Below are 10,692 nucleotides of genomic sequence, written 5' to 3'. Positions count from 1 at the left end.
TCGGCCCATCAAAAACTATCTTGGCCAAGCAACAGAGAATCCAAGTTTCGGGCCGAACAAGAATCATGAAAATACCAATCTGTGGGTACCGTTATATGGGCGCTATACTCAAACGTGGACCTATTTAGACAATTCTCTTCTAAGGGGTAAAGTACTCAGAATGAACCCCTTGGGTGGATTTTAAGACAATACCATTGAAAAACTAGGCTCAAATCTTAAAAATACCGAATATCGGGGAGAACCGTTATATGGGGCCGTACAATATCGTAAAACTATATAGATAATTCTCTTCCGGAGTATAAAGAAACTCCTTGTGTGGATTTTCAGACAATTCCATTGAAAAATGTGGCAAAAATTATGAAAACACCGAATATCGGGGGGTACCGTTGTATGGGGGCTATACGATATCGTGGACCGATATAACCTATCTTCGAACTTGACCTGCCTGCAGACAAAAGACAGATCTGTGCAAAATGTTAGCTTCCTATCTTAACTCGTTTTAATTGTAGCGTTATTACAACAGACGGGCTGAATCGTCTTAGAATCTGACGCTAATCAATAGTAATAAGTTACAAACGGAATGTCGAACTTAATATACCCTCAATACTACGTATGGTGGAGGGTATAAACATTTCGTCGAAAAATACCGTTTAACGACGAGGACCTGCATACGCAATTTTCTATCATAGGTTGAAGTATCCATTACGAACTTCAAATACGACATTTTGAATGATTCCGGTGAATAAAGTTGCTATAATCATCAAAATACCGAATATCGGGAGGTATCGTTATAGGGTGTTAATATGCCAATTTTTATCATAGGCTGTAGAACCCATAACAAACTTTAAATGCGAAATTTGAAACAATTTCGGCCTATAATGTCTCTTATACCATACAAATACCGAATATAAGGAGGTACTGTTATATAGGGCCTGTACGAATACGTGGACAGGTATGACCCATTGACGAACTTAACCTGGTTACTGGTAAAATACGCATGTGTGCAAAATTTTTGACTTTTTTTGGATGCATTGGTAGCTTTTGCAATTCCTCTGATTGATCTATACTCCAAAATCGACAATTCTGCTTATTTACGTACCCATTGAACCAAAAATATTAAAAACAATACATCCTAATATACTTTATAAGACATTATAAGTGATTGCCATTGTATAGCATATACACGCATACAAACATTCTTGCGGATTTTTTCCTCTGAAGTTAAATGATCCAATCCGACATTCGATGGCTGCGATGTGCGGCAGTCATCATCATCATCGCCCTCGTCGTCTTGTTGATCGTTGTAATCGAATAATGGCTGCTGTTTTGTTTGGTCTTGTCTGATGCCGAGGAGCGTGCTTTCAGTTTTTTCTTGGTTACTTCAGTCTTTGCTGGTTGGCTGGCAGCCATTCTGAAGAGGAAAAAAATTGCAATAACAACAGCAATGATCTGCAATAGTACAACTCGATTTCAAAGTGTTGTTATTGCTGCAGCTCTTGTGCACATTGCAAATGTAAACAACAATTATGATTTATTGTTTTTTTAGCTCACTGGCGGGCTGGCTGGCTGCAGTTACAACTTGCAATTTGGATGTTGGCGAGCGATGGAGTGAACGATTTTACCTTGTTACGGAATTTACGATGCAATTGCATCCAAAAAAGATATGAAATGTAGTCCAGCAGAGTAAGCGGAGTTACTCCACTGATGAATTGTTGCGCTTCGAATGTGTTAACTTGAAATTGTTGTTAATATTTATGTTTGGTTTGTTTTCTGGGTTTTGACGATTGATGCCACTAAATGTAATATCAATTGCAGTTTTTTTTATTGTTGAGATTGCACAGTGAGCATAGTGTTGTAGAAATTTGAAAAAAAAAAAAACAAATAAAATAGTATCAGCCGGTTTTACCGACAGATGTATACCCCCAGCCTTGAGTAATGATTATTCACACTGTTGACCCTATATTGCGGAGGTTTCGAAGCAGTTGACCAATTCTTATCTGACCTAAGACTGATAAAAATATTACAACGTACCAGATTTGGACTACATCGACTACTTCCTCCACTTTATATGAGATATGTGATCATTTTTAGAAAATGTTAAAATCTGCGTGAGGTACCTGATATAGTGGACCGAAGTATTCCATTTTTATACTCCATCTAACACAGATAAAAATATTGATGTGGGAAAAAATCTAACATTTATATACAATTTTATGCGAAATCATAAATTCCATATTCATATCAGATTTCTGGTTGAGAGTAATATTTAGTTGCAAAGAATCCCTGACTTGATTGTGAGTGAGGTACCAGAAGGGGTTCGCAGATATTTATAATTTTCACAACAGAACTTGTGTTTATATGTGAAATTTGAAGAGAGTTGGATGTTTATTTCGCTTTCTTTTTTTCGTTTTTTTTTCAAAATCTTGAACTCTATGTGAGGGAGGTACCAGAAGAAATGGTCCGATCTCTATCATCTTTATAACAAATCTTGTGTTGACAGAAATATTGAGTAGAACCAAGTCTGGAATGGAATTGGATGTTATGTGTGAAATATGAAGAGTACCTGATGCTTATTTCGGATTTTATAAACGTTTTGGTTATTCAATACTTTGAGCCTTGTTGGGGAAGGTACCAGATGGCATGGTCCGATCTCTACCATCTTTATAACAGATCTTGTATTGATAGAAATATTGTGATGTGCCAAGTCTGAATGGAATCGAATATTAATTTGGCGTTTTATGAGCTTCATGGATACTCAAAATTTTGAGCCTTTGTGAGGGAGGTACCAGAAGGAGTGGACTGATGTATTCCATCTTCATAACAGATCTTTTTTTAGTGGAAATAATTAGATGTGTGAAAAATGAAGATAGCCTGATGCCTATTTCGGATTTTATAAACCTTTTGGCTATTCAAAACTTTGACCCTTGTTGTGGGAGGTACCAGAAGGAATGGTTCGTTCCCTACCATCTTTATAACAGATATTGTGTTGATAAAAGTATTGAGATGTGACAAATCTGAATGGAATTGGATGTCAATTTCGTGTTTTATGAGCTTCATGGATATTCAAAATTTTGCGCTTTGTGGGAAAGGTACCAGAAGCAGTGGACCCATATTTTCCATCATCACAACAGACAATGGGTTAATAAAAATATTGTGATGTGTGTAATTTGGAGACAATCGAACTCTTGCATTACATTTTGTATGAGTTAGAATTATTCAAAACTTTGACCCTTGTTGGGGAGTTACTTGATGGAGTGGACCAATATTTTTTATTTCCGCACCTGACCCAACACTGATGCAACGTTGGAGCAAAATCGGATTATCCGTCCTCTTGTTGTGTAGTAAAATAATATTTAGAAATTTCGACCTTTTGTGAGGGAGGTACCGGAAGAAGTGGACCGATATTTCCCATCTCCGAACTCGATCTAAGTTTGATAATTATATTACAATGTACCGAGTTTGGACCAAATCGAAAACTTCATTCGAGAGTTACCGTGCCCACCAGTCAGACACACAGATGGATAAACGGACATCGCATACGCCATTGTCAGAACGACATTAAATGCATTTATTTCTTAATTGCGCACTTCTGAACATTTTTACAGAAATTCGTGAAATCCCAAAATTTTGACTGTCCATAGAAAAAATAGAACCAATGAGTTTATAGCTGAATGGATGATGCAGAATCGCATGCACCATTGTCAGAACGACATTAAATACAAAGAGACCTAGGATCTAAAATGGTTATTTCGATGAGACATGTTTTGGACGTATCAAATGATATATACCTTCTCTAACCTTCTCTAGTATAAAAAATAGAAGAAACAAGTAAAAAAAGAACTTAATTCGACCGTGCCGAACTTTTATATCCTCCACTCCTGTTGGGCGAAAATTGAAAAATAAAAAAAATCCATTGAAAAAAGCTGCTAAAATTTTAAAAACTCCAAATATGAGATGTTACTACTACCACTACCTGGACCGACGATCAACACAAACACCATAAGCAGTGCTTGCACTCTGACTAACAGAAACTGTTAGCTCTGATTAACTCAAGTAATGCCATGACATCGGGACGTCGGGCTAGATGTTCCAACAGGAGTTTCGGACTCGCTGTCCCTTCAGAAGCTTCAGGCCCACTGTTTCTACAGGAGCTTCGGGCTCGCTGTTCCAGCCTAAATCTGAACACCTGTGAACAGCTAAATCACCTACTATCCGAACATCGCCCACGTGGTCCCCGACGATTCACCAGAATTTCCGGTTATCCTTGGATCATCTCTAACCCGAACATCGTGATACCCTACGTCTATTTATCAGAATTCCCAAATATCTTCTACTCGTCCACAACCAGACCTTATTATAGCAATCCCAGAACAGCCGACGTCTACTCATTAGATTTCCCGATTACCTTCTAATCTTCTGCAATCCGAACGACACAGTCCCAGATTATCTTCAAATCGTCTATAACCCGAACATTATCATCACAATCCCCGGACGTAATTTTATCACAGTTCCCGATAATCTTTAAATCACTTACAACCCGAGTTTTAACGTCGTGATACTCGATTGCCCACAAATCGTCGAAAATCTGACATCCCAACATCACAGTTCGCGATTATCTACATATCGTGAAGAAACTGAATCTTAGCACTAGCATTCCCGATGGCAACCGTCGAATAAATTGTGATCTGACATTTAAATCAATAAAACATCATATTTTTCCCCTAGGAAAAGAAGAATACCACTCTTTTTATTTCACGTGGTTTAATGGGTCCTTATGGAGATCCTGGCTGTGTCTGAGCCTACTCCAGCCGACGAGAAAACCACGTTACATTCCAAGGTTGGAATAAATCTGTTGAAATTTTTAACTGAAATACTCAAAATACCGAATACTTCGACGTACCGCTATATAGGCTGTAGTACCCATTAAGATCTTTATGTACGAAATTGCATATATTTCCGTTGAATAATGTAGTTTAAATCGTTAAAATACCGGATATAAGGAGGAACCGTTATATGGGGGCTATACGAAAACGTTGATCAGCATGGGCCATTTTCCGCCATTGAAAGCAGCACCCATGACGAACTCTAAACTCCAAATTTGAAATAATTCTGGTGAAAAGCGGAGCAAAAATCTTCAAAATTCCAAAGATCGGGAGGTGCCGTTGTATGGGGTCTATGCAAAAACGTAGACATCTATAGGCAATTACTAGTTAGAGAAGGCGGCGCCTATCACGAACTCCAAACACTAAGTTAAGGATACTTCCGTTGGAAACTGTACCTAAAATCCCCAAAATAAGTAATGCAGGGAAGTACCGTTGTATGGGGCTTATACGAAAATGTGGACCTATTTTTCTGTCTTAGTAGGTAGTACCCATTATGATCTATTCTTGTTAAATTGGCATTTCGACTTACTTTTGTTATACCCTCCACCTAAAAAAGTATGGAGGGTATATTAAGTTCGTCATTCCGTTTGTAACTCATCGAAATTATCATTTTAGACCCAACAAAGTATATATATTCTTGATCAGCATAAAATTCTATGTCGATTTAGCGATGTCCGTCCGTCTGTTTTTTGCACAGATCTCTCTTTCGTCTGCAGGCAGGTCAAGTTCGAAGATGGGGTATATCGGTCCATGATATCGTATAGCCCCCATATAACGGTACCCCCGATATTCGGTATTTTGCTGATTTTACCCACATTTTGCAACGGAATTGTCTGAAAATGTCTGTGGGTAATTTATACCTCGGCAGAGAATTATCTACATAGGTCCACGATATCGTATAGCCCCCATATAATGGTACCCCCGATATTTGGTATTTTGATGATTTTATCCACATTTTTCAATGGAATTGTGTGAAATTCCACAAAAGGAGTCCCTTGTGGGCATTTTACCCCCTCAAAAAGATTTGTCTATATAGGTCCACGATATCGTATATCCCCCATATAACTGTACCCCCCGATATTCAGTATTTTGATGATGTTAGCCACACTTTTCAATGGAATTGTCTTAAAATCCACACAAGTAGTTCCTTGTGAGTTCTTCACCCCCTGAGAGAGAATTGTCTATACAGGTCCACGATATCGTATATCCCCCATATAACGGTACCCCCCGATATTCGGTATTTTTATGATTTTACCCACATTTTTTATCGGAATTGTCTGAAAATAAACACAAGGAATTCCTTGTGGATACTTTATACCTCGACAGAGAACTATCTATATAGGTCCACGATATCGTATAGCCCTTATATAACGGTAACCCCGATATTCGGTATTTTGATGTTTTTAGCCATATTTTGCAACGGAATTGTCTGAAAATCCACACAAGAAGTTCTTTGTGAGCACTTTACCCCCTGATATAGAGTTCTCCATATAGGTTAACGATATCGTATAGCCCCCATATAACGGTACCCCCGTTGTTCGGTGTTTTGATGATTTTAGCTATATTGTCCAATGGTATTCTCTAAAAATCCACTCAAGGATTTCTTTGTGAGCACTTTAATCCCTGAAAGGTATTCGTCTATATAGGTCCACAATATCGTATATCCCCCATATAACGGTACCCCCGATATTCGGGATTTTGATGATTTTAGCCATATTTCCCAATGAAATTATCTGAAAATCCACACAAGGAGTTCCTTGTGAGTACTTTACCCACAGACATAGATTTGTCTATATAGGTCCACAATAGATTTTAACAGAATTTAAGGATTTTAACAGAATTTTCAATGGATTTTATTTTTTTGAATATTTTGTAATTCGTTCCAAATGGTGGAGGGTATTCAAGGTTCGACCCGGCCGAACTTACTGCTTTTTTACTTGTTGTGAATTTACATTCATCACCTGGGTAGTACATAATAATTCAAATGTAATGTTAGTCCCCCATGATATCTCATTCCACTGTGCTCAGATTTATGCAATGGAGTAGTGTGTAAAATTTATGGCTATCACTTCAACCTACAAAACAATAAAATAATCGCACATATTACAAAATATCAAATAAATGTTATTAAATATCTGCAGAAAACATTTTCCTCAGTAGTTCTCCGTTCGTATCAGCTGCTGATGATTTGTCTGCATCTGTTTACAGAAGCTTGCCGACTGAAAATATTAGATTTTTGTTGGCGGAGGAGTGCGACGCATATACAAATGTATGTGGCTGGTGTTTCCAGCATTTATAACGTGTCGGTAATTACAGTTATTAGCCAAGTATTTGTGCTTTGTGAGAATTCAAGAAAAGGCGCGCTTCGAAACTGCTACTCAAATACAAAATCGTTCATTTAATTGGCGCGAGTGCATTCGTTCATATGAGTGTTTGGGTATATTAGAGGGGGTAGCTATTTTTTTCTGAAGTAGCACAAAAATATTTACGAAACAGTGCCTCTCAATTGATAACAATGAAAAATAGAGGTCTAGAAGTTCAGCATAGCATAGGAATCACAAATTTAAGTAGCCCATTAAAGTTACTAGAATTTCTTGGTCAAATTTTTGAAAAATGACCACTCTTAATATCTGATATTATAAATGTGCGAATATTTGTGTTGTGGCGGTTGTTACTGTTTTTTTTTTTTTTAAGAATATTTTGTCTGCCACGTTTGTTTTTGTTATTGTTTTTTTCTTTTTCCATTCATTTACAATGAAACGAACACTCGACGACACATAATCGCATTCAGACACTCGCTTAACATGAATAAATGACGCTATTACCCGGTTAAAAACGTCACTTTCGATTTCCTTAACTTTGTAATTTTCGCCGACGGTATTTATTCAGGTGAGCAATCCATTTTGTCATTCGTGGGCGCAGTGTGCGTCAATGGCATGGAAGTGAAAAAATTAAATAATATTTTTTTTTGTAGAATTTGTAGAGGTTATTTGAAAAAAATAAGTCAAGCTAAAGAGTTTTAACATTATTATCCTTCGAAAAATAAACCAAAATTAAACAGCAACATACAACCCTTATTGCATCTATAGAAGACCCAAAAAGATATTTGCGCCTCACAAAACAAAAAAAATCATTATCACATAATGGAGTTATTAAGTACAACTACTTACAAAACTGCATCGTAACTCTTTCTTTTAACATGGATATACCATAGGAAGTAAGTACTTACCAAACTGACACAAAGAGCCAATAGCTAACTCAAACCAGTAAGGAGAGGTCAACTATGCATATTATGTAGAGCTACTCGTAAGAAGTAAACGTTTATATAGCGAATTTATGTGAAGTAGAACATACGTCATGATAGTTTCAAAGCGAGAGGAACGTGAAAGCGGATGAAGATATCCAAATCTGAGAAATTTAGCAGAGGTATTTGTATGGTGTCTCTGAAAGCTGGTATCAAATATAAATTTTTGGAGTGCGTTTTACGGGTATGAGGGGCTTAAATACAAAATCAGATGAAACATATATATGGCAGCTATACCTGAACCAATTTTCACAATATTTGACAGATTTTCTTCCGCGATAAATTTGGTCGTATGTGCCAAAATGTATTTAATTTTGGCTAACATCAGCCCAATAAACTTATAAAGGTAGGTAAACTTATAAAGGAGCTATATCTAAATCTGAATTTAGCACAGGTATTCCTATGTTGTATCAAGTAACTGACATATCGATATGTTTCCGCATAAGTTTTTCTGAGCTATTTTTGATATCTCTTCCTGGATATCGTTGATATCAGGTTCATATAACAGCTGTGAGGGACAAAAATAACGAATCGAATGACTAATATATATGGCATCTAAAGATATATCTGAACTGATTTTTACCTACTTTGACATACTTGCTTCTTGGTCCATGGTCGTATTGCTAAATACCATCCTATTTGAACTAATATTACACATTTAGTGTAAAATAAAAAGCAAATCGGACGATACATCTTCGTGGGAGCTATATCTAAATACTGATCGATTATCTCTCATTCCAATAACGTTCGTCCTTGGCAAACAATACATGGACAGACAGATGAACGGACATCCATAATCGGTTATAAATAAATGCACGAGGACATAATATCCTGATCCCAGTGTGGTATAGGGTCGTTAGTTGTTCTGGGTTTTAGATTTTTTTTTTATTTATACCCTACAACACTAAGTGTTGGGGGTATTATAAGTTTGATTGGGCCAAAAATTATGTAACACCTCGAAATATTGATTTCCCACATAGGAAAGTATATATGGATCTTCCTATCTCGCCGAGCTGAGTCGATCTAGCTACGTACGTCCGTCCGTCCGTCCGTCCGTCCGTCCGTCTGTCCGTCTGTCCGTCTGTCCATGTTAATTTGTAATCACTCTACAGGTCGCAATTATGGCCCGATCTTCACGAAATTTAGAATGTAGGTGGGGTTAAGGTCGGAATAGAACCCTATTTCTTTTGGAGATGATCGAATGAAATGGACCAAAAACTGAAAAATTTCCTGATTTTGCAGTTGCTCTACAGGTCACAATTATAAACCAATCGACGCGAAAGTTAGCATGGGGCTAGAGCTTTGGGCTGGGCAGAAGCCTTCCAATTTTGATGGTCATCGGCTAATATTTAGTGGGTGAAAAAGGCTATGACATTTGAGTTAAATAAAATCAAATTTTCCATTAAACCGCGAATATTTTTAATCCCGGCGAAATCACAAATAGACGAACAGGTCAATCCTGACCGTTAAGTAGATGCCGATAGTAAATATTTCGGATATGTATAGCGAAATATATACAATGTATATGTACAAAGGAAGGGGATGTTAGCTAAAATGCTTATATCTCAAGAATGGCTGGACTGTTTTTGACAAATTTTGTCAATACAGAATGTGCTCATGGCATAAAAGGACGAAATCTAAAAAAACACATAAAAAGACGCCTATAATGATGTTAATATAGATTTTATAGTATTTTGTGACATATTTTCATTTTTCATATTTTTTATCGCATGCGATTTTTATACCCTCCACCTTGGAAAGGAGGGTATATTAACTTTGTCATTCCGTTTGTAACATCCCTAAATATTCGTTTTAGACCCCATAAAGTATATATATTCATAATCAGCATAAAATTCTAAGTCGATTTAACGATGTCCGTCTGTCTGTCTGTCTGTCCGTCTGTCTGTCTGTCTGTCTGTCTGTCTGTCTGTCCGTCTGTCTGTCTGTCCGTCTGTCTGTTGAAATCACAATACAGCCCACATTATTTGACGTAGAGCTCCAAAATTTAGCAGAGCTATTTGCATTGTGTCTAGGATGGTTGGTATTGAAAATGAGATATATCGGTCCACGTTCTGGTATAGTCCCCATATATCGGTACCTCCCGATATTCGGTATTTTGATGATTTATGCCACATTTTTTCACGGATTTGTCTTAAAATTGGTATTTGTAGGTCATAGCGGGTCCTTGAGCGTGTGGCAAAACATTGCATGTATAGGTCCACGTTGTGGTATAGCCCCCATATAAAGGTACCTCCCGATATTTAGTATTTTAGTTTTTTTCTTACCACATTTTTTCACCGATTTGTCTAAAAATTGGTATTTGTGGGTCATAATGGTTTCCAGCTTCGGTGGCGAAACATTGCATGCATGGGTCCATGATTTGATATAGCCCCCATATAACGGTACCTCCCGATATTCGGTATTTTGATGGTTTTTGCCACATTTTTTCTCTGATTTGTCTAAAAATTGGTATTTGTGGGTCATAATGGGTTCCAGCTCCGGTGG

The sequence above is a fragment of the Musca domestica genome, unplaced genomic scaffold, assembly GCF_030504385.1.
Source record: "Musca domestica strain aabys unplaced genomic scaffold, Musca_domestica.polishedcontigs.V.1.1 22, whole genome shotgun sequence".
In the NCBI taxonomy this organism is placed as follows: domain Eukaryota; kingdom Metazoa; phylum Arthropoda; class Insecta; order Diptera; family Muscidae; genus Musca; species Musca domestica.
Note: the sequence above shows the minus strand (reverse complement) of the source record.